Source organism: Podarcis filfolensis (assembly GCF_964270895.1).
Source record: "Podarcis filfolensis genome assembly, chromosome: 7".
NCBI lineage: Eukaryota > Metazoa > Chordata > Lepidosauria > Squamata > Lacertidae > Podarcis > Podarcis filfolensis.
In genome coordinates, this window is record NC_139603.1 from 28,410,635 (window position 1) to 28,434,088 (window position 23,454).

Below are 23,454 nucleotides of genomic sequence, written 5' to 3' on the forward strand. Positions count from 1 at the left end.
GACCTAATATCCCATTAAACTCAGTGCCTGCAGTTATGCCGCTGCACATTACAACACAAGGTTTCTGTGACGGAGGCGGCATGATGCGGTTTCGCAAAGCGAGAAGCCAAAAGCCAAGGTTTGGGGGTGCCAGAATAAATCTATTACTTTGGTCCTGCCAGCCTTCAGCAGCCAACCTTCCTCAGGACATCAACAGAGCTCTCCCAAATTTTCCAGGCTATCACTGTGCTTGCTATCATTTTGTACAGATTAGCTATCGCTTTGTGCTGCTGGTTCAATGGTTTCTTCCACACAGTCATTGTTCTGACCCAGATTTGGGGGGGGGGGGGAGTGCATTGTAAGCCATCACCATGATTTGATCTGATAAATTTTCCATTCTTCTTCTTCTTCTTTACACATCAAGGGCAATGGAAAGAAGGCTTTTAATTATGTTAACATATTTGTGCATAAGGATTAAAACTCAATCTGAACTCTGCAAAGAGCAGCTCTTTTCTCTCTCCCCCCCCCCCACTTTTTTTGTAAAGCAAGATGCTCTCCCAGGTGTTTAAACCAACTTTCCCCCGCTCTTCCCTACACAGCAGCAACAGAAAGGCAGTCACCTTGGAAACAAACATTGCCCAGTGTTTGCAGAACAAACAATGGTACCTTTTCAGCCAGTATGAAGCAGGCAAGGCATGGGGCAGCCAAGCAATCCTGGGGCTTACAGGAGTGTTAACATATTGCATTCATTCAGAGAGTCAAAAAATAGTTCAGCACTAGAAGTGAGACTCTCTCAAAGAGTGAATCTTTGGCTGGAAACCACAGCCAGACAATCTTGTGAGGTCAGCCCAGTCTCCCAACTAGGTGGCAAACTTCGCTGCGCAGTTAAGCCTGACAATTATTTTAATTGCCTCGTGGAGAAAGCAAAGCAGTTAGCTCATCCCTCCAAAGCAAACTTTGAAAAAGGAGCGAACGCATAAAATGCATAGGTGTTTGCATCCATATGTTTTATTCCACTAATTTTACAAATGCTTCCCACCAGATGACAATGTTTAGGGTTGCCGTCTCTGTGACTGAAAGGTGTTTATTATTTCCCCCTGAAAACTGGGTGCAGAATTATGGAAGAACATGAAGGCATCTCATCATGGACCCAGGTCTCAGCCTCAAAAGAATGCTGCATTCAGCAGACAAAAATGGTGATTTATAAAAAGTCACCACCTCAACCTGAATACACAAACAGAAGCAGGGCACTCAGCTCACAATGCTAATTTCAAAAAGTTGTTGGGTTTTTTAAGAGAGACTGGCCATATGGTTCTGCACAGTAAACAACTAACAAGCTGTTAAAAACAGTAGCGCTTTAGCCTATCATAAAAAGTAAAGGTCTTATGCTTATAGGGATGCAAATGTAAAGATATCCTATGGGGGGGAGAGAGAGAACTATAAGCTTGACACCCAGCGACACCACTTTGCATAGAAGGAATGAGAAGTAGCAGAGTCTGGCTGGATCAGGCCAAGCGCCCTTCTAGTACAAGAATCCTGTTCAGCAGATGCTCATGGGAAGAACTCAAGCAAAACCCTAGCGCAACAACATTTTCCCCAAATGTGATTCCCAACAACAACTCAGCGTTCAAAATCAGCCGAGCGCCTGGCACATTTTGCAACAGGCAAAAAACAGCCTTTTGCGAAGAAGTTGAGATGTTTGGTCGCCAAGTTTGGTGCCTAACATCTCCATCTGGCTGGCTGGTGTGGGTCTTTTGGTGTTGCAGTGCTCCACAGACCACTTGCCTTGTAATCTTGGTTTTTTTATTAAAAGGGGGGGGGGCAAAGCATAGTGTTGTGGTGACCATAACCTAGTTTTAAGGTGCCATCTGGCTCCTAGATTTTAAATCTCAGTTTCCAACAGTGCAGTGGTACTCAAAGGTCGCTACCTCAAAGAGTGGAGGTTGAACATGGCTTTTTAAGTATCAATGGCTACTCTAGCCACCATGACTATGTCAACAACTATACACTGCACCTCTGCACCCAGCAGTTAGTATCTAGTAGTCCTTTCTCATACCAGCAGGAATATAAAAATGTCAAAAACTGCTGGGACTCTCTTTGCACACGGTCAACTGAACTTGTCAAAGCTCAAGATGTGCAGATCATTTAATGTTTTAAGCTGTGGTGCAAGCAGTGAACTCCACACCCAGAATTCTGTTCAAGCAACCAATTTAACCAGCAATTCAGTATACAAAAATATCTGACACAGAAACACAGGAGCCCTGGAAAACGATGTTAAGCTGTGTGATGCTCGCTTGGTTTCCCCTTTGGCAACCCCAGCAGCTGATCAAAAAGAAGGAAACAAAACCCTAAGACGATTAAGGAAAAAACAGCATTCCGAGTGGACCATCGCTGTGCTTCATCGCCAGCTACAGCTCTGCTCTGAAATCCTGGCTACATTCCTGAGAACAATTACATATAGGAAACGCCTGTTTATATTAATTGCATTAAAGCAGAAGATACTACTGCTTAGCTGCCTTTATTATTGCAACCCTAGAAAGCTAAATCCCGTTCTTCCTCTCCCCCTCTTAGCAGAGCCTGAGAGGCAAAGAAGGAGTTAAAAATGTATAAAACATGGTTCACAATGACCTGTTGCTCACTTAATAACAGCGGCACACAAAGAGAGCGCATGACTGGAAGCAGAAATGTCTCGAGGATGCTGCTCCTATGTTAACATGCTGCACCTTCTAAGGAACTTAGAAAGAAAAGGGGGGCAACTTCGGGCCTCATCCCTTTCCCACCCCCCACTCCCAGCACTATTTCTCCCTACGGAAACTCAAAGAGTAAGCAAGCCCCCTCCCTGCCCAAGGATGAAGGAAGAGGAGATTGTGAGCTTATTCAGCAACTGCCAAGGAAGAAAGGGGTTAAGCGTGACCATCTTGCTGAGGGAAACAGAAAGGAGCAGCAGGCAGAGGTGCAGGCACAAACAAAACGAAGAGTGAAAGTTATCGGTAGCTTTCAAAAACCGCACCCACAGAAAAAACGCCTCTCCTCCACTACAAACACAGGCAAGCAGAACAGTTGCAGCAGAACAAATCCATCTCTTATCTCTATCTCTCTCCCTCTCCCCATCACAAGTTTTCAGGACAAAACTCTTTCAGTTGCAGGGGGCTGGGGGCAGAGAGAGAGATGAGCAGCCTCACCCACCCAACCCCTCCTGGGTGACTTAGTCCCTGCTGCCCTTTGCTAATAAATAACATTTTAAATGAAGCCTTGGTGACCCTTCCCAGCTTCTGCCCAGCCAGTTAAGATACTGCTGCACACAAAACAATAAACATCTGCAGCTTGTGTGTGTGTGTGTGTGTGTGTGTGTTTGTGTGTGTGTTATAAAACCCTTTGCCTCCCCAACACATCCCAGCCACCTCCACTCCTCTATTAAGCAACCCAAAAACTGTTGTACAAGCTTCTGGCTAAAAAGGCTTGTGTCTACCCGCTGCACGATTTTGACAGGGAATTGGCAAGCAATGTGGCATAGTCTTCCTCAAATCTGAATTATCAGAGGCACTTAGCTTCTCTTCCTTCACAAAGTGGTTCTCTTGTCATTTTTAATATTTACCTCACAAAAATATATAGTGTGAAGCCATGCTTTAAAAAGACTGCAGAGGCGATATTACGGTTGCCAACTTTATTATTTTTCTCCTTTTAACCAGACCTTGGTTCAATGTCTTGATCTGCCAACATCCCTCTCTGTTCTGGGAAATCAAGTGATTTTTTTTTAAAAATAGGTCAGGTTGCTGTCAAGCATAGAAACAGGATAGGCTATTGTTTTCTGGTCAGCTGGCAACCATAGGTGCTACACCTTTTCTCTTCAATGGCTTTCCACAAAAATAAAAAATAAAATTTAAAGACATCTTTGGCAAACCAGCATTGTCCAACTCTTACCATGCAAAAGAGCCCACAAGGTAGCATTCAATTCCATGGATTGTGTTCTTCACACCTGCAACACACCTTACCTCTCTAGATCAGTTTTGAAATTACACATTGGAGGCAAAAGTGAAACACTCACTCCCAAAAACCCCAAAGCACCAGTTCCGAACACACCAATTCCAATTTAATGAGCTTACAAATCAGACTGCAATTCTGTAAGAGGACACAAGGGTCAAGATCCACAATATCAGGATGGAAGCGTGCTTGGAACTGAAGCCCAGCTTGTATTATTTAAACATGCAGAAACGCAGAAGGTAACCAACACTTCTTCCATCCTTGTTGCAGATCAATGCCAAGATGATTTCCAATTTTGATTGTGTGGTTAAAGACACAGGAGCCTTTACAAGGGGGGAAAGTACCATCCCAAGGCTGGAAAACAAACTGAAGTACACTATACTCCTATCACACAGTCATGCTCCAGTTCCTCTTCCCCCTTCCACAGTCATTTTATGTTCCACAAAGTGAAGCAGAACTTGCAGTAGCTGCTTTTGCCAGCCAACCATTTATTTTTAAAGTGGGGTGGCACACTGTTGACTAAAAGCAAAGGTCTATCAGTATAGTGCACCTCATTTACTTTATGTATATTCCTGCCAACTCATTCCAGCCGGTGTAAGTCGAGTTATCCAACTTTTCAACCAGCTCCTGCAGCTGCGCGTGTCACAGAGCAGATGACCACATCCCTCTCCATTTGGGTACCAATTTTTGAACAGATTGCTGCAGTGGGAAAAAGACACAAGCAGGCCAAGCGCTCTCCCACAGGACAGTCAGCAAGGCTAAAATGAGATGCGGCTGACCACTGTTGCCCGTGACAAATATGCAAATCTGAAAGACCGCCTCTCCCCATATAAACTGCTCTGGACACTGCGTTCATCATCTGAGGTGATTCGTCGTGTACCTCCTCCACCTGAGGTCCAGAGGGTGGCAACACGAGAATAGGCCTTCTCTGTAGTGGCTCCCTGTTTGCAGAATGCTCTGCTCAGAGAGGTTTGCCTGGCGCCTTCATTATATATACAGTCATACCTCAGGTTACAGACGCTTCAGGTTGCGTTTTTTCGGGTTACAGACCACCGAAACCCGAGTACCGAGTACCACCGAAACACCGAGTACCAGAACAGGTTACTTCCGGGTTTCGGCGGTCACGCATGTGCAGAAGCGCTAAATCGCACTTTGCGCATGCGCAGAAGCACTGAATTGCAACCCGCGCATGCGGATTGCGAACGTACATCCCGCACAGATCTCGTTCACAACCTGAGCACGTACGTAAGCGGAAGTACGAGTGTGTTTAAGGCACCAGGAGAAAATGTTCCTCTTCAACCAGGCCTTTGGCTGATTAAAACCCTACAGCCTTTTAAATGTGTCTGTGAGAAACAGGGGGTTATTGTTTTGCTGTTTTGTTTTGTTTATTTACTTGTTTTTATTCCTGTATTTTATTATGTGAACTGTCCTGGGATCTTATGATGAATGGAGGGAGGTGTGTAAATCTAATAAATAGGTAGCAAATGCATCACTATTAAAAGCCACTACTATAACATATTCCACTGATTTTTACAAAGTTCACTTTGATCCAATGCTCAATCTTCTTCCAACATAAGCAGCTGACCAGAGTATGACATAGTTAGAGCACATGATACAAGTGGAAAGCACTTATTGATATTGAAACTGCTCCAGAATTTATTTATTTTTAAGGCTGTCACTTTTTTATACAGCAACAGCTCTACAAGACTCTTGGTAACCAACATGACAACTCTGCAAAGTAGGCCAGTAGCAGGCCCGGATTGCTGATAGACAATCAAGGATGAAAGAAAGGACTGCTCAAAGTCATCTAAGATGAGACGTTTAAATTGGGGGGGGGTGGCTTTCTTTGTCACCAAGCTCAAGCTACTCCAGTTCACAAATTTGTCTCTATCTTATGTATCCATATACAGATTCACATATTTGTAGAGTTGGAAGGGACCACGGGGGTCATCTAGTCCAACCCCTTGCAATTGCAGGAATCTTTCACCCAACATGGGACTCGAAACCACAGCCTAGAGATTAAAAGTCTAACGCTTTGCCAACTGAGCTATCCCTCCTCATACCATGTATAAAACAGGTTTTGTTGGGTTGTTGTTTTTTAACAACCAACTCATTTTAAATTAAGAGAGCAATAAAAGAACGTTCAGTTATCTAGCGTGAGCCAGAGTATTGCGCACCTAAGATTAATTTTAAAAAGCTCCGAACCTTCTCCACTCTATAGAAAACCTATTAATAGTCTGTTTAACAGGGCCGCTAAACACACACACACATACCCCTGAAGCCGGCATGGATTATCTAGATGCAATGCAATTGATTTGTGGTGAATTCTCACAAATTCATTAGGACTAGGAACACTTGTTACACCCATCAATGTGCTATTATAAAGATTCAATGGTTTAAAAAATTGTATCTCTCAGTAGATCAAATTATTATAAAATCCATGCAACGGCAATCACCAAAACAATCTTACCACTTACTCACAGAAATATATTAATCAGAACCCATTAAACAAAACGGATTGACTCCAATAATTAAATATAAATGACTGCTGGAAAACCCAAACTTTGCCCCCAGTGTCTAATTACAGCTGTATTAATCACAACAATCATATAAACAAGGTTCATTAAGTTTGGTGTACCCCCACACAAGCCAAAGTTGCACTCAAAATGCTCAGAGCTGGCTTACAGGGCGTTTTAACAAGTAAAGTTTTGCTGCTACTAACAAAAAATTATTTCCCCATTTTATTTTCCGGTTTTGTCCAATGCTGTTGTAAACACTAGAAATTCATCTAACAGATTAATTTTTAAACCTTTATTATGAATTATTGGCAATTCATATACAATTTTTTAAAACAACAACAACAACACAGTGCTTTATAGCTCCTGCTAATGATCTTACAGCTATTACATCCATTCTATAGACATGGAACCTGATGCTGAGATGTCAAACTTCCCCAAGTCATCCACATGGATGACAAGGAATTTGAACTCATAATTCCACTTCCCTGTCCACTGTACAATGCTGCATCTCCACATATAGCTCCATCAGTAGTAGAGCGTGAGACTCTTAATCTCAGGTTCGTGGGTTCAAGGCCCCACATTGGGCAAAAGATTCCTGCATTGCAGTGGGTTAGGACTAGGTGACCCTCATGATCCCTTCCGACTCTACAATTCTATGATTTCAATACATGACACCAAACAAGTGATAACCATTTCCCATGACAGAGACACAAAAACAACTCTCCTTCCCGACACCAAGGTCACAGTGCTATCCACATGGTAGCCATATGAGCAGATATGGGAAGTCCATTCTGCCTCTCATCTTAACAGTTATGTTCCAGCGTTCAGCTCCACGACCTCTTTCCAATGCAGGGAGTCAACCCTGAAACATATGAAGAAGCAATAAAGACCAATGATTTCCTATGCAAGGGCACCAGGACTTTCGCTAAGCACTGAAAGCACACAGGCAACTGACACTGTGGACCAGGGAAAAAGGTGGCTTCCATAGGAAGCCAATGCAAACATTTCCACCCTGACTTGAGGCCCAGCATCTCACAACAATGAGCTGCAATACGTATCAGATTCCTAGTGTTCTTAAAAGTTTTTTTCCCCAAGCTAAGGTTCATCTCCATGCTAGAATTAAATAATAATTCCATTTTCACATTATATGGAAAGTGATCCTAAACCTGCTACTTATGTTATTATTTATTATTATTTATTGAATTTATATACAGTGGTAACTCGGTTTAAGAACAGTCCTGTTTAAAAACGATTGGGTTTATGAACTCCGCAAAACCAGAAATAGTGTCTCAGTTTGAGAACTTTACCTCGGTCTAAGAACAGAATCTGAACAGTGGAAGGGCAGCGGGAGGCCTCATTAGGGAAAGCTGCCTCGGTTTAAGAACAGTTTTGGTTTAAGAACGGACTTCTGGAACGGATTAAGTTCATAAACCAAGGCACCACTGTACCGCCTCTATACCTGCAGGTCTCACAGCACAAAATCAGAACACAAAACCACAAAATACATAATCAAAACAAAAACAACCCGACAAACCCCCCAACACACTTCAAAAGGGCATAGGATGTCAATCAACCCAGTTAAAGAACAATTTAAAGGCAATTTAAAAGAAGAAGCAGTACTCTCTTGCTGGGCAGCAGCAGTCCTTTTGAAGCCTGTCAGGCCCCACCCTGGGCCAGGTGGAGAGAGGCAGAAACAAGGCCCTCAGGCTCAGCAAGACTCTCCTTATACTGGTACCCGCACATAGGCCTGGTTAGATGCAAGGATCACTACCCACTCATCTCCCATAAAATGTCTACTGAAAAGCCGTGATGGACAGGGAGAAGAATGATTCATAAGAGCTTACTTTGACATGACTCATCCAACATCTGTTCGTTGAAGACAGATGCTCAGAGGATTGCTACCTGGAGGCAACTGGGAACAACATAGCAATGAGATGATGCCTCCCATCTCCTTTGCAATATTCAGTGGCAGATCCTGGTACCAGGATGTGAGGAGCTCAGGGACATTCTGACCTCTGCCAACAAACTCCATCTCCAGTTAGAGAACACTGAAGTTCTATGAACTTGACTGGCAAAGGAGGAAGGCTATCTCAGTAACAGGAACCATACAACAGAAGTAGGTTGACCAAGTCTCATCACACATAAGACCAATTTACATCCCGATGAGCACGAAGTGATATACAGAAAAAGTGTGCATCTTTTTGCACTCGTTTTCAAACTGACTTTTAAACTTCAGAACAGAACAAGGATCTCTGCCCCATACGTTTCCACCTCAAAGGGGCTCAATACAAATCCTCTGCCAATAATACTAAGCCAGACTTATTCACACATTTTTTAATAGGGTTTACTTGTCCAGAGGTCTACTTCCCCTCGATAGTGCTGGGTCATATGACTCAACGCCTGTGAATGCCAAGAGAACTCTTATGCCCCTTGTTTATATCATGTGACATTGTGGCACGATGGCACCGTGCTTCCACAATTCAAATTCCTTCACTTGCTTGTCTGCATGATGATCTACAAGCAGGAAGAATCAAAACATAACACAGGCTGAAGTGGCACCAGCAACAACAAGCACCAGGAAACGAGAAAAGGACAGTTCTAGTGTTGATCGTGTCACTTCTCTCCTAAGCAAAACAAAACCAATCAACTTCAAAAGATAATATAAGGTGTTCATTTTATTAAATGGGTGCAGTATCTTTGCATGTGGCTAATACAAAGGATACAAGCTTAACAGGGTCTTAGAAATCTGCTCTTATTTCTGGTAAAGAGGCTAGCAGCAAAAAAAATGTTTGGGACTCTCCTCGGACAGTGAGAGATTGCCACACAGTGTATGTCCTATTAGGGTGAAGGCAAGAGAGACCTGCCAAACATGGTGGAAACGGTTTCAAACACACACACCCCTGTTGCATTTCAAGGAATTTTAATTCACAATGCCGGCCTTCACCATCTTCCTGTTTCACTGCTCTCTAAGCTGCTTCAGGATGGCGCCTGTGGCGATTCCAGATTTCAAGGCAGACTTAAAGAGTCCAATTTTTTAATATGAAATGAGACACCATTTTTAATTCAAGATGAACTGAGGCTGTAAGTAGGGAACTGGATCCCGCTGGAAGGCCAAATCTTTCCTTCCCTATTCCTTGCAGGTCAACTCTTGACAGGTGGTAATATAAAAATGAATACCATCTCCCAAACCCTGCCTTTTTGATTGACCTGTCAATCACCTGACATCATTCTAATGTTACCTGTGACATCAGGTGTTGGGCAGGTGAGCACAGTTTGGAGAAAAGGGGCTTGAAGGCCTAATTAAGGCCCCTGTCAGACCAGAGATTCTCCATCATTGCCACAAGAAAAAACACTTCCAGGGTGAAAGGTCACACACACACTCTCCCATCCACACATTCCACAGCATCTATAGTGAGCATACCAACTATTAATAATAATAATAATAATATTTATAATAACTTTTATTTATACCCCGCCCTCCCCGGCCAAGACCAGGCTCAGGGCGGCTAACATCAGGTATAAAAACAATTGATTAAAATACAACTTAAAAACAGGATTAAAATACAACTTAAAATGCAGCCTCATTTCAGTAGAAGCCCAGATCAAAAACTGTATGGGGGGAGAAAAAGTCAAATCTTCACCAAGGCCAACTATCCAGACTGGTCCTACGTGGGCCAGAAAAAAGCCAGGGAAGTCCCCAAATAGGGGTTCCATCACAGAAGGAAAAGGAAAGAGGGGAAGGGGATCAGGCTGGTTTCAAGCCAAAGGCCAGGCGGAACTTCCAAGCAGATCCTAGGGATTTTGGAAGGAATCTAACTTTATACCAATATTGTTGCAAAATATATCTAGCCCCTAAAAAAAAAAATTATGAAAGACCAGCACCACCAAACAGAATCCCATCAGTAGTCTTCACAACAGCCTTGCTTGAATGAATGCAGAGTTTGGTTTAATCTAAGTGCTGGTACCTGAATGTCAACAACTCGCCAACCTTCCAGCATCGCAGAATGCTCAAACATCTGCCTCCCGCATGCGAGTGCCAGGCCTACCTTCCCAGATGCAGGGGAAAACACTCCGGGGCTCCACCCTACATTTCACCCTAGAGCAGATCTAGGGGGTGGGGTGGGGGGAGAACTGATGTCTGTACTTACCTCCCCGGATTCCAAAAAGGAACATGGAGACAGAGCTGACTGCCTCAGCCAAAGCGCCAGCAGGAAGAGGGAAACAGGTGAGATGGAATGCAGAGCAGAAGAAGTCGGAGCCATCAGGGTGGCAAGCTGGAAGGAACCACAAGTGCCATCTAGTATAATCCCCTGCAGTGCAAGAATCTTTTGCCCAAGATTGCCTCAAACCCATGACCCTGAGATTAAGAATCTCATTCCAACCTCCTATAATACCTTTTGATTACATTCATATGTACATTTTTAAAAAAAATCAAAAAATTCTATTATGGTAACCTGTTCACCCTAGATAAGGACACCCATGATGTATTAAGAACAGAAAGCAACTTCCCAACAACTAGAGAATAGAAGCTATTCATCCACTTCCTGCCTTCAGTGGCCAGGAGTGTCATGCAGGAAACCAAAGAAAAGGATTGGGAAATCTCCCTAGCCACCGTATGCCATAGATACGGTGGCTAGGGATATAGATGATAGATAGATAGATAGATAGATAGATAGATAGATAGATAGATAGATGACAGACAGACAGACCTGACTTTTGTGTAAATGTAAAGGGGGGTAGATCTTTATTGTTCTGTCCGGACACTGAGGTCCATCGCCGAGGGCATTCTGGCGGTTCTCTCAGTGCAAGAAGCCAAGTTACAGGGCCTTCTCAGAGGGCCTTCTCAGTAGTGGCACCCACTCTGTGGAACGGCCTCCCACAAGATGTCAAAGAGAAGAACAACTACCAGACTTTTAGAAGACATCTGAAGGCAGCCCTATTTAGGGAAGCTTTTAATGTTTAACAGACCACTGTATTTTAATATTTTGTTGCAAGCTGCCCAGAGTGCCTGGGGAAACACAGCCAGATTTATTATAAATAACAAATTGTTGTTGTTGTTGTTGTTGTTGTTGTTGTTGTTGTTGTTGTTGTTGTTATTTATTGACTGTGCTTAGTGTAATTGGTTTTAGAATTTCTGTTGCGTCTGTAAGTCGCTTTGAGTCACAGCACATTTTACACAGCACATGTGGGATTCTCCAGCTAGTTATCGAAATATCATGTGCATCATCATTGGGGAGGTAAGTAAATGTCATCCTTCTAACACTAACAACCCAGAAGCACTGTGATCCAGAGTATGTACCCTAAACCAATTTTAACCCCACGCTACTGCTTTGGGGGCACAACTCCTACAGTAGAGGAACTTACCTAGTGGCAATTACCATAATCCACCTACAATTATAGAGCCAGATTCTCAACAAAATGACCACTACTCCATGACCCAAAATAAATACTGCACCATTCTATCTTAATGGGATAAGCATCAGTTAACTCCCCGGGGTACTAATGCCACTTGGCTATGAAACCAAGGAAGCGAAACAGACAATTTCCTAGTCCATTTTTACATAGTGATTTGAGCGGACCAGAGAGCTGATTAAATGGCTAGCGAATCTACACAAAGCAAAAGCCATTTCCCAAACTTATATCAGTAGATGCAGGTCATCAAAAACACAGAAAACATTAAATATGTTTGTGTGAGATCAACCCATACAGCACACTCCCATGTAGGTCTACTCAAAAGTAAGCCCCACTGAGTTTAAGGATACTTACTCCAAGGTAAGTTTACTGGATTGCCCAATTGTCCAAAAACCTGGAAAACTGAATTAAGATACCTGTCTAAAAGTCACCAATTATTATGTAGATCATGCAGTGAAAAATCCATTCCTGCTCTCTTCAAGAGCACTAGAGATAGCAAACATGACCATACATGTCCACAGGCGTTCAATTCAATTGCATGAATCCATTTTCTGTTTTCAGGAAGGTTCACTTTCGATACATAGTCAATGATCACATTTGAAAGATTATTTTAGGAAAGACGTAGCTGTTTCAAAGAAAGATGCCACGAGCCTTATAAAGCACTGCATACACTGGCAGCCAGAACAGATGACAAACCATCTAAGGTTGCAGCAAGTACCCACATACTTGGGAAGAAGACCAAGTCACATCAACAGAATTACCCTCCAGAAGACTGCAAAGGGCTGCAATGTTAATTCAGCTCAATTCATTGGGCATTGTCCTTTCACAGACATATACAACATCACTGCAAAAATCCCATAGGTCTAAAAACTCAAGTTGATTTGGTCTCAATTTAGTATTCAGAGGATTGAAGTTATTTTGCATAAACATTATAGCAAAATCTTAATTTTCTGTAGAGGTATGTTTTGAGTCATGCACATTGCGTAAAGAGGAGCCTCAACCACACACACAAAATTGCTAAGGAGCAAGAAGCATCTGCACTCTTGAGAATTATTTCAGCCACAGGATTTAATAACCTGGCACCCCACTTCTAAAAATACACCTATCAGCAACAGCACACTGGACAGCTTATTACCAAAATAGCATCCTGTGCAAGGCAAGTGGGCATGGCCATTTTGCTATGCCGCATGCCAGGTCCAATGTAATTTTATTGACAAGACACCATGTACAAAAGTCTTGTCACAAGCGCCACAAGCTGGTCTTCTCCCAGTGCAAACAGTGCACAACATAAAACCTATTCAGGTGTTCTTTTTCCTCAGGGGATGAGGGGGCGAATGTGCTGGTCTACTTTGCTCCCTCCAATGAACTGGAGGGCAACTGTCTATGGCAGGGAGCCTGCTGTTCTAATGGGGTCTCCTTCCATGGTTATGGAAGGTTGTCAATAGAACAGGGAACCCGAAGAAGCAGAGCAGCCATTAACAAGGCGCATATATAATATATATATACACAGAGAGTGTGTGTGTTAATTGAACTCCTGAGAACTTAAAAAGAGCAGACTGGGAATTCTAGGAAGGCACCATCAAATAAAAGAATTTAAAAACAAAAAAACCCACTGTGTACACAGAACATGCACAGGAAACAAACACACTTCAGATTTTAGTAATTACGCCACATACAGTATTATGGCGATGACATACTGTGGCTCAAAGTAGTTGGGTGTTCAATTAACATTAAACAAGGGCAGCTTGATCAACCAATCTCAATACTGGATCTTTCAAGACCCAATTGTTACTATTGCTGCTTCAAGTGAATGAAACAGGCATATTTCTGAGCATCAGTGTCCAACTGAGGGCTTTTTAAATATCAAAGCAGCATACAAAAAACTTTTAACAGATCTATATATTATTTAAGTCGCTAGAAACATGACAGCATAAACCATCATGGCTTTGGACACACAACAAAGTACTATGGGGTAAAAGATCACATGTATACTCAGGACAGTATGTTTCTACATCAAAAGGCACAGGAGTGTTTACACAGCCAATATGGGGTTGCAATAGTGCTTTTCTCAGCCATCAACTACGGGGCAGTAGCCAAACTTGGCCTGTTGCAACAAAGACAGCCTTAGTCAGTACACAACTACAGTGGTACCTCAGGTTACATATGCTTCAGGTTACATACCCTTCAGGTTACAGACTCCACTAACCCAGAAATAATACCTCAGGTTAAGAACTTTGCTTCAGGATGATAACAGAAATCGTGCTCCAGCGGCGCAGCGGCAGCAGGAGGCCCCATTAGCTAAAGTGGTGCTTCAGGTTAAGATCAGTTTCAGGCTAAGAACGGACCTCTGGAACGAATTAAGTACTTAACCCGAGGTACCACTGTACACTGGAAAAGCCAGGCCACATACCACTGGTGGCAGTAGATATAATGAGGCCCGGTTGCTTGTTTACATGCACATCAACCCTCTTGCCTTCTACAATATAAGTGGCTTTGGCCTCACATCTGCCACACCACTACAGGCCAGCGAGTCACAACAGGGCTCAGTTGTGCTAACACACCCAGAAGAAATAAACGGGAATGCTGTAGCTCCCCTCCCAAAAATCATAGTTCACATCTCTATTCAGTATTTTCTCCCAGCCTCAGGATTCACAAAAAAAACCATGTGAATCTCAGTAGTCTGCAACGCGGCCTGCTGAGAGTGAACAAGCAGCAGAGATTCTCTGTGCACAATTAAATGCAAGAAAATGATTAAATGTGTGCTTACACAGCAAAAAAAAAAAAGAGATGATGCCCAGATGACTATGGACTTCGCTTTCCTGGGAACTGCTCAGGGTTTGTATTCTCCTATACACATTTTGTTGCGGTGTATAAGGGGAAAAAACTCTGTATGGATCCACTGCCTTCCAAAGTATTTGTGGTCCAAAGACTAGTTGGCCTTTTCTTTAAAAAAAAGTGAGCAGGAAACATGAATTCACCCACAAATGAAGTTTAGCAATGGTACGTGCAAAAAAGCTGCTTCAGCCACAGGGTGTCGAGTAACGAATCACACTCCTCGACGCAACGGGTTGCTTAACATTTCATGCACCTGCCCACTGTCTTCAGAGCGCCTGGCTCTGCAACCAGTCGAGGCGGGCTGCTTACTAAATTGCAAGGATGCCAAAAGAGGGAAAGGAAAGGCATACACACAGGTAAATAAAGGATCTTCCCTAGGGTGGGGGAAAGAGTTCATATTCTTTCACATATACAGTGGTACCTCGGGTTACATACGCTTCAGGTTACATACGCTTCAGGTTACATACACTTCAGGTTACAGACTCCGCTAACCCAGAAATAGTGCTTCAGGTTAAGAACTTTGCTTCAGGATGAGAACAGAAATCATGCTCCGGAGGCACAGCGGTAGCAGGAGGTCCCATTAGCTAAAGTGGTGCTTCAGGTTAAGAACAGTTTCAGGTTAAGTACGGACCTCTGGAAAGAATTAAGTACTTAACCCGAGGTACCACTGTATATCGGTGTCCTGCTCCCACTCTCTTTTCTTGTACGAGCTCCACCCAAATGGAAGACTCAATTGTCTTTTCATCAATACCAATAAGCAAAGCCACACACACATGTCAGTACACTTTCTGGGCTGGGGAGCAGTTGCAACAGCGCACAGAGCTGTTTGTGAAGGGGCGCAGAACAGGAAACAGCATGTGTGCCGCTGGGAGTCAGCTAAGAAGAGAAAAAACTCAGCACAGCCATTAAGGCAAGCCCAGCAGTAAGGAGTCCTAAAAACACAGGGGTTAGAAAAGATAAGTGTTTCTAGGAACTCCATGTTATCTTTGCAAATCTCATTTTGTCAGCATGCTTTTGGCATCACAGAGGCTAAAAGACCGAATGACCACTTGGGGAAGTCCCCTGGCCTTGGCAATAAATGTGTCTTAGAGCAGGATTTCCCAAACTTGGGTCTCCAGCTGTTTGGGGACCACAATTCCCATCATCCCTGACCACTAGTCCTGCTAGCTAGGGATGATGGGTGTTGTAGTTCCAAAACAGCTGGAGACCCAAGTTTGGGAAACCTTGCCTTAGAGGAAAACCCGCTCTATAAACAACACGGGAACAGCAATATGGGTCTACCATTTCAGGTGTTCTGTAATGATTACAGTAAGGTAGCAGCCACTTTGAACATTCTAAAATACGAAATATTATAAGCGTTCCTGTATTTCGGGTAACCCCAAATAGCCAAGATACCAAATTATATGAAACCATTGACTACACTTCCCTGGGCTTAATCTGTGAGAGTCCTCAGCCCCAGCATCTGTTCTCAAAGCTACAGCTCAATCGCAGAAAAGATGGACTGCACTACTCAGCAGGTGAAGAGTGAATTTCTACTGTCACTGGGCAACCAGAGTGGCTCTAGGCGAATGGGAAAGGCTTCTAGGATGGACTACGCTCCTTAAATTTCTGGAGAGAAAGACTTTTCAGCATACAAGAGTGGGATTTCTCTCTCTCCTTAAAAATTCATTTTGCCCTGGCAAGTAATAATACTCATAAAAACCCAAACCATTCTCAGTGCTGAGCATCATTTACCCAAGTTTAATACTTTCCAGATACTGAAGCAGCGGGATAAGAGAATTTGCGGCCCTACAGATGCTGATGGGACTCTCAGAGACCACCCACTCCAGCCAGCAGAACCAGCAGCCAAGGATGACAGGAGCTGTAGTCAAATCTGATTTAAAGTTATGCCTACTGCCTTGGAAACCACCAAAAATGGCATCACCAACATATTCCATTAGCCACATTTTGTGAGCTAAACATTTCCACCATCTTTATTTCGTGCCTCTTGTAACCAGTGTTCGAAATTAGCCAGGCTCGTTTTGCGACTGGAGCAGGTCCAGTTGCGACCATGTGGAAATCTCTGGATGCCGGGTTGGCAAAATGTCGCTTTGAGAAGGATCTGAAATATTTTCCTTGAAGCTTAAATTGGATTGGTTTATTTGACATTTTAACGTGCTGTAAACTGCTTTGAGATTTGTTATTTAAAATATATAGCAGTATAGAAATGGAATTAATAATAGTAATAATAAATTCCATGGGGGGGGACACAGCACCAAGACATTCCATGGTGGCGACTGCAGTCCAGGTTCAAGGTGCCATTTGGTGATTAGATTACATATCTGAGCTTCTAACACTGCTTGTAACTTCTGTGCATGTCGTAGATGAGGCATAGGCAAACCCGGCCCTCCAGATGTTTTGGGACTACAATTCCCATCATCCCTGACCACTGATCCTGTTAGCTAGGGATGATGGGAGCTGTAGTCCCAAAACATCTGGAGGGCCGAGTTTGCCTATGCCTGCTGTAGATGTGTTAGCTAGCACCCCAGTTAAAGCCCCCAAATAGAGAGCTATGCACAAAGGCCACAGCAAGCAGCAGGCTTCTGTTGTTGTTTTTAGAGACACTTCCTAGAATACCAATATGAGTAAGAGAACTAAGAGGTAGTCATAGCACATGACATGCACAAACACAGAGAGCAATCTCAGTAAAAGGCCACAGCCACACTTCACATACTGACACAGCAGAATTCCACATGCAATTGCGGAATAGAGCACAGCCTGAGCTCTGCTGGATCCGTTTACCCATATTTAGGTCCCTGGCTCCAGCAGGGCTCAAAGCACGTTTCCACTAGGGTGGCCAGATGTAAAAGACAACACACCTCTGGTGTTCTCTTAAGAGCTGTGCAGAAGAGCAACCGCTGGCACAGCCAGAATTCCCCCATCCACGTAAACCTTAAGGGTCATCAGAACTTGGTCTTCCCTTTTCCCATCTGGTCACCTTCACTTAGAAATGTCAAGTCTCTCTGAAGCCAAATATGTGTCAGGCAAAGTACTGTTGCCAAAAGGAGAAGACAACCAAGCACAACTGCAGCGTCTTATTCGTTTCTGTGGGGTTTCTGCAGCAGCAAAAATCAACCCAATGAGTATTTTGCGGGTTACTGCCGAAAGCAGGCATGAGGCCAAGAAGGTTGTGAGCATGAAAACAGTGTTAGAAATTCAGATATATAAACTAAACACCAAATGGCACCTTAAACCTGGGTTATGGTTGCCGCAATTGAAATGTATAGGTGTCAGGGTTGGTTGGTTTGCAACTGAACTATTAATAACAATAACAATAACAATAATAATATAAAGCAGTATAATAATAATAAGGAACATAATAAGGGTATAAGGGGACGCGGGTGGCGCTGTGGGTAAAACCTCAGCGCCTAGGACTTGCCGATCGTCAGGTCGGCGGTTCGAATCCCCGCGGCGGGGTGCGCTCTCGTCGTTCGGTCCCAGCGTCTGCCAACCTAGCAGTTCAAAAGCACCCCTGGGTGCAAGTAGATAAATAGGGACCGCTTACTAGCGGGAAGGTAAACGGCGTTTCCGTGTGCTGCGCTGGTGCTGGCTCGCCAGATGCAGCTTGTCACGCTGGCCACGTGACCCGGAAGTGTCTGCGGACAGCGCTGGCCCCCGGCCTCTTAAGTGAGATGGGCGCACAACCCCAGAGTCGGACACGACTGGCCCGTACGGGCAGGGGTACCTTTACCTTTAATAAGGGTATACAACAAGGGTATACAATAATAAGGGTATACAATAAGGGTATACAATAATAAGGGTATACAACACATTAAAACATCAAATAAAACAATCCAGAATAAAACAAAATCAAGCTTCAAGGAAAGTATTTCAGGTCCTTCTCTAGGTGACATTTTGCTTTCCCTTGTTGCCAACCTGGCAACCAGAGATCTCCACATAACTGGACCCATGCCAGTCACAAAATGTGCCTGGCTAATTTCGAACACTGCATGGAACCTGCAGTTACTCCTAACTATTGGCCATGCTGTCTGGAACTGATGGCAGTTGCAGCCCTCCGGAAGGTGTTGCAACTACAGGTTTCCCATCCCTGAGAGAGAGACCTGTGTCTTAAAATCAGGAGTGAATACTTCCTTCAACCACTTCCTTAAAATGCAATAAATTTACCTGCTAGGCAGCTCCACCTAGTCCAGCAGTATTCAGTGTTTTTGATCCCTAAGTAACCCTTTCCACACAGACTTATTTCCAAAAGAATCCCTGAAGAGGATTCTGGGGCACAGACAAGTCATGTGGGTCACATACACTGACCAGGCCTATCAGGCTTTAGCATCACCCCACATGTACCATGGGTATAGCCAAGAGTACACCTGACACTTCTTTGCAGCAGAAAAATGGCTGGTGATCCAAAATGGCGGCATAGTCATGTTTCAATAAAGTTTGCGGAACTATAGCTCGGTTAGAGAATACATGCTTTGCATGCAGAAGGTCTCCAGGTTCAATCCAGAGCATCAGGTAAAACAGGTCTAGAAGACATCTCCAAACCTGGAGAAGTCCTCCTGCCAGTCACAGAGGAGGCAATGTGGCTTCCCCTGGCAACCATGAAGCCTACATGCCCCCCACCCCTTTGTCATGTGGTGGGGAGGGTTGTTACAATTTCTCCCCCAGCCCCTCAAATACACAAAGGTGAAAGAGGAAGGGAAAGCATACAGGTGAAAGCATCACTTTCTCCCACTCCCTCTTTCAACTCTACGTGCATTTTCAAGACACGGATTGGCACCTGAGCGGAAAGCGAAGCGACCAAAAAGCATAAGAGGTGAGAAGGATAGGTGGGAAATCGGGGGGGGGGGGGGCGGTTCCGATATGGGCAACTGGGAGGAAAATGTAGCAACCAGAGAGAGAAAGTGGGGTGCCACAGAAGAGAAGGCAACGAGACATATCAGATACAGTAAAATGAATCCTCTTGGAAGTTGCGTAATTTTTCGACAGGTTCCTCACACATCCCAACCAAATCACAGCTCCCATCTGCTTCCATTGAATGAAGCATACAAATTATGGATCCAGAGCTGTCACGGCACAACAACATAGATTCCAATCACAGGTCCAAATTGATCTTCCTCAAAACCACCATCACATCTCTGTGTCCAGAGAGATGCTCTGTGGTTTGTTGTTAGTTTCGCTGTCACCCTATGTAAAAATAGCCTTGAAAATCCGTTAGGATCCTTATATTGCATCAATGCTTTTGTGGTGCTGGCTGGCCTGCACTGGATCTGTTTTATTTGGTGTTTTAATGTGTTGCAAACTGCTTTGAGATTTGTTCTTTAAAATACGAAGCAGTACAGAAAATGAAATTAATAAAAATAATAAATCCCAATGCAAAAAAAGGGGCGCCTAGACATTCCATTGTGGCGACCATAACCTAGGTTTATGGAGCCATTGGGCAATTAGATTATGTATCTTGAGTTTCTGACACTGGGTTCGAACCTACAATTCTGAGATTAAGATTCAAGCCCTCTGTAGTCTAAAGAGAAACATCAGCTGCTGCTGCACTGCTTTAAAAACCAAGCCTTTCAAAACTACCAGGTTAAGAAGAGCACTCCTGTCAAAAAGAGCAAGTTGCCTTGAAGCGCTAGTTTTTCTGTGAGTCTCAAGAGCAGAGCCACACATTATTGTTTTTTTAAAAAAGAGCAAGGCCACAGAAGCCTGCAGAGTCCTTAAGATTCCAGAGGCATGTGCCTCAGAGTGACGAACTTCAGCAATATGAGGTTACCCAGCTAATTTTCTCTGAGCAATCCAAGCCAGCCCTCTGTGCAACTACCAAGAAAAGTTGAGTCGACATTCTGGTCTGAGCGAGACAAGTGCAAACTGGATCATACATAAAATCTGGACTCAGAGGGGACAGGGAGGGTGTGGCACATTCCCTAGCAACCAGCTGCAGAACTTTAGGATGCTTCAAGTGCTGTTTCTACGAAGCCTTGCTTAAAATGACAAGAGGTGCCCCCAAAATCCAAATTGCATGGAAAATCCAAACTGTATGCAGAGTTTGTTGATGACAACCGGCTGCATGTAGAAAAGGTGTCTGTGCAGAATTCTCCACACCCCTTTAATCACATACTTTAAAGCCCAACATCAGGAAATGATAAACAATCCTTAACTGAGCAGCAATTATAACTCTAATAAATTAACGGGCTTGCCCATTAATTCCCAGGAAGCAAAGATTCCACTTAAAATAAAATAAAAAGGACAAAAACAAAACCCTTTTTTTTTTTTTTTTTTTGCTAAGGACCACCCACTAGCCAGCACTGCCAATGCCATGGTTTGGCAACTTGGGAGCAACCCATGTCTTTGCATACCTCTCCTCCCCACTGGCTCAGGCACTGCCTCTTCTCCCTTTCAGTGCAAGATAGCTATCATTAGCATGTCATGAGCACAAGCCAGAACCCCAAATTAAAAAGGTGTATGCTGGGGTGGGGGGGTTTAAAGAGAGCAAAGAGGGGCATGCAAACCCAGAAGATGTTCCTGACTGCCAAATCATGGGTCCGTAGCTCAGTGGCAGAGTATTTGCTTAACATGAGGAAGGTTTCAGGTTCAAATCCTGACATCACCAGTTAACTGGACCAGGTAGCAAATGATGGGGAAGACTGTGTGACCAGTGACCTTGAGAATCACTTTTTTTTTTTTTTGCTTTGTATTTACCGAAGTAGTAAAGAAATTCCCAAGTAATTTGTATAGATGTTCACTCACACTGAAAAACATTCACTCCAGAGATCTGCCAAACTGAAAGCCAACCCCCTGAGCACTTGCAAGAGCGATGCTTGATGTAAAATGGCATTTCAGAGAGAAAACTCAAATCTCCCTTTGGAAACCACACAAGACCTTGTAGTGCTTCTAATTCCAGAAAGGGACACGTTTCTTTTTAACCGGTTGCCCCAAGAGTCCTGTGTCATCTTAAAGACTAAAAAACACACACCAACAAATCAGAACGTGAGCTTTCGGAATGGAACGCAGGCTCTCTCCTGCAGGTAAGTTAGGCAATACATCTGCCAGTCTTTAAAGGTGCTACCCTAAGGGGCTTTTTCTTCTGAAGGAAGGCGCTAGAGAATTTGCACTAAGGAAAGGATACAATGCAGACCCACTGGTCTAAAGCAAAGGGGAACAACAACAACTACAAAAAAGTCAAGATCTTCAAAGCAATTGATAATCCCCTTTAAACATAACAATGCCTGGATAGGGGTTTCAATTGCTTCCCTCCGCCTTGTTGGTAAAGACCCCTTGAAAATCTGCAGGTGAATCCTCCTTAAAACTATTCAGCTGCCCTGTCTCAGAGGCCTTTGAATTCCCTTAGCATTACTTACCTGAATCACATTGAATAAACAGTCCCCACCCATCACCTACTTCTTTTGTCTACAGCACCTATTCAGGGAGAGCTACCTTTATTGACTGCAAGGCCGGTTAGCATGAAAAACTGGAGAGGTAGCACAGAGAACAAGATGCACTAGAATGGCTTGCATCCTGCTGCAGGCAACGAAATCTACAGGCTGTTCTGCTGAACCGATGGGGAGCAACTCAATATTCATTCCAGCTCTGCAAGGTTTGGTTAAAAGGCCCCTGCCCTTCACAGGTGAGCTGCTGTTTGGCCATATATCCCACTGAGGAAGCCAAAAGCCATTTTAAAACAGCACACCAAAAAGTCACGTTTCTTTTGCATTTCACAGAAAAGCAACTGCCACGGGGTACAGCTTTTAATTGGGCCTACAAGAGAACACATCACATCCGTGTTATCCTTAAGATTCACACCAAGAAAGAAGCAAGGATGCTTCAGTTTGGCTATTTCTTCTGGCAACACCTGTTGCTGCCTTAAATAATGTATGACCTACCTGCAAAAGCATTGCCCTATTTAATGCCAACAAGGAGCAGAACTGGGCTGCAAGGTGGGAATGTTTTAAACCTGTTTTTGTATTAGAAAAGGTACAAGTGCTCAATTTCTCCACTGAATCTATGGCTAGGTTAGGTACTCCCTTGTTTTCAACAGCCTATATTTCAGGGCAATAACGTTCTGTAACATAGAAATGGGCATCCTTTGTTTCACACTACTGCTACCCAGAACGGTATCGTTTCATCCCGTCGCTCATTTCCAACAACTGGATTTAGCACCTTTTGCACAGAAACGCACAGATTTAGCACCTGTTACAAAATGAAACACATGAGGCTAATCTCCTCAAATTCCCCCAGTTCCTTTGTGTCCTAAAAACAACCATCTTCTCCCTCAACCCCACACACATACACTCAACGCAGCCTGGAAAGAGGTGCGAGAGAAGACACATAACCTCCCTAAACCTGCATAGAGAAGATGCCAGGACCACCCAAGGTAGCAAATTTACACAACATAGCTCCCCAAAACAAGTGCAACGCTTCAACCAGGCAGTACATTTAGCAGAATGTGATCGTGAAAGAATCCTACAAAAAAAAAAACCAATCCTAGTTTGCGAGCAGGAACAATTTGGAACTTGGTTGTGGGAAATCCACACTGAAATACTTGCTCAGCTATAGTGCTAGTTGACTTTGGATGACCCACCACTATCCATCTTGCAGCCAAATTTACCTCCCTTGGCTGCTGTGAGGCAAATAGGGCAGGATACTAATAATCCTCCACAAGAGGTCCAGAGGGTGGCAACACGAGAACAGGCCTTTTCTGCGGTGGCTCCCTGCATGTGGAATGCTATTCCCAGCAATG

General features: G+C 43.8%; 1 protein-coding gene and 1 long non-coding RNA gene across 21 annotated transcripts in view; one reads left to right on the forward strand and one right to left on the reverse strand.

Annotated features, from left to right (window-relative positions):
• RREB1 (ras responsive element binding protein 1) overlaps positions 1-23,454 on the reverse strand; it is a 125,890-nt gene that overhangs the window by 95,043 nt on the left and 7,393 nt on the right. The gene's annotated exons all lie outside the window — the stretch shown is intronic.
• LOC310767280 lies at positions 8,075-23,142 on the forward strand. The gene is made up of 3 exons (XR_014550835.1): positions 8,075-9,890; positions 22,131-22,341; positions 22,436-23,142. It is a non-coding gene; the product is annotated as an uncharacterized lncRNA (long non-coding RNA).